We start from the raw sequence: 2215 nt of genomic DNA, 5'->3' as shown, positions 1-2215 counted from the left end.
CCTGCTCGATTATTAACATTGCAGTCCTGCTGTTAAAGTGTAACTTCTAGTTCTATTGTAAAACAAGCACATCTGCTCATGTTATCTGCTTGTTTAAAGCAATCCTGGCTGTAATTCTATCGGGAAATTAGTCATGGTTTAACAAATTGTACACATATGTATCAATTACCAATTACATGATCGAGAGTAAAAACAAATCATAATGACAGTAATGTACAAATATTCATTATTCACATTTTCTTCAACATGATTTAAGATTTTATAGGTGCTCTTAAATATGGCTGCGATTAAAACTCACCAATCATTGAGGCAAGCGGATCCAAATCACAAAATATGTATCTTCGGGCCCCAATATTGCATGCCAGGACCATTTCAGATCAATATTGGATCTGACCGTTACAATATCACTGATGGTAATGGAAATACGTTATTTCTTCAAGTGAGTATGAGTTTCAAAATGCTTTATCAAAATCATATCTGAGTAATCGGGCTTTTACTAATTCGCTCGCCCAAAAATTTCACGTGACTTTGGTTTTTATGGTTTTGCAGCTGTACAAAACGGTTTTACATAAACCCTAATCCCAACCCTAATCCCAAGGCCTAACCATAACCCCGAAGCTATCCATAAGTAGGGCATAACCCTTACCACAACCCTAACCCGAGCCCTTAACAATCGAATTCATGTTTTACTAGCCTGTCACGTGACCAAAACGGTTTTTTGCCCATAACTCTCTAGGGAAGCATTTTCACCCTACGTCATAGGGGGTCCGGGTAATTCGGAATCAGCGTCCAAAAATACACCGATTTAGATCAATCTCATACCCAAAGGGCTTTTTCACAAGAATTTTCTTAAAATTTGGGCGAGCGATTTAGTAGGAGCGGAGTAACTGTGAATAATGGTTTTGGTGTTTAATGTGCATTTAAGTTCTTCATTAGTCAAATTTCCACAAGGAACTTTCATCGGATACAGAGAAATCATGGAGAGCCACCTTCGAGCGGGAAAAATCTGCAATGCTTGATGAATATGGGAACGAGCTTTGCAAAATAAAGAGATACTTGACGGGCTGGCGATACATATGGCACATGAATTGTACTGCCACTGGTGAGGGTATGAATCAACGGAGGATTACAATGGCCTTCAGACATTTTACCAGGAACATGAAATGCTACGTTCATGTCACTGATGATTATAACAGGTACCGAGAGAGAAATTAAATCTATACAGTGTTCTGTAGTAATTGGATGATTTTAGCTTATAATTAATTTGTAATTACGGTCAAATTAATTAGAGAGTTTGTTGATTTCGGGTAGGTTAAGTAGTTAAACACTTACAAGCTTAGGTAATATCTTTCATTAAAACTATTTTAAACAAATGATAATTCTTCAGCAATTCTAAGCCGGAAATAATGATGAAATGCTCTGTGACATGTACACGAGAACGAACAAACAACGTAAATATATACGATGGCGAAACTAATCAGCTGTTTGCTCGTATGAGCGGTAATAAGCACGGCTTGATCCGCCTCTCAATTGAGCCTGACATTGACGTGGCCTTCATGACAGCACTTGCTTTGATGTGGGATGTTGCTCTTAGGAATTGGTGATAAACGGACCCTGATCTTCGTCATTAAATAATGGTGATGACTAAAAATACCTCAACGATGTGGAATCGGGGGACTATAAATAATTAGTACAAAATGGACTTGATCTGATAATGTGATATCTTTACCAAAATCACAGTGCTGGCAAGCACGAGCGTTGTCTTTATTGGGGGTATACTATGTACCCCCTTTACTATTATAACTCCTTTACTATTACACCCCCTTTGGTACACGTTGGAAGCCTCCTTCGTGCACGCGAAGCGTGCACTCCGGCCGGAGGCGGCGGCCAAAGGCCGCCGCCTCCGGCAGGAGTTTTTCAGGCATTAAGACTCATCGGAAGTCGTTTTGCAGATTTATTTTTAGTTCAAAACATTCTAATTTGATGTCAAAGATGACAGAAATAAGAAATAGTTATGTGGAGATTTTTAAGAAATTTGCATAAAATACGCGCCAGCACTGTTATACGAAATTCGGTAAAAAACCCGAAATCGCCATATTCAGGTGCCTTAAAAACCACGTTAAAATTGAGTTAGAGATCTGAAACTTTGCAAGGCGTCTAGACGTTGACCAAATCGACTGCAAAAAAGTTTCAAGTTTCAGGAGCATCGGGAAAT

The 2215-nt window shown here is 38.9% G+C and overlaps 1 long non-coding RNA gene across 1 annotated transcript; it reads left to right on the top strand.

Annotated features, from left to right (window-relative positions):
* The first annotated feature begins 250 nt into the window (after positions 1 to 250).
* LOC134813560 (uncharacterized) lies at positions 251 to 1702 on the top strand. Its single transcript, XR_010160035.1, has 3 exons — positions 251 to 439; positions 952 to 1196; positions 1388 to 1702. It is a non-coding gene; the product is annotated as an uncharacterized LOC134813560 (long non-coding RNA).
* Positions 1703 to 2215: the final 513 nt, after the last annotated feature.

Source organism: Bolinopsis microptera, chromosome 3 (assembly GCF_026151205.1).
Source record: "Bolinopsis microptera isolate Bmic1 chromosome 3, MBARI_Bmic_1.0, whole genome shotgun sequence".
Classification (NCBI taxonomy): Eukaryota; Metazoa; Ctenophora; class Tentaculata; order Lobata; family Bolinopsidae; genus Bolinopsis; species Bolinopsis microptera.
Note: the sequence above shows the minus strand (reverse complement) of the source record. Positions and strands in the feature narration are given on the sequence as shown.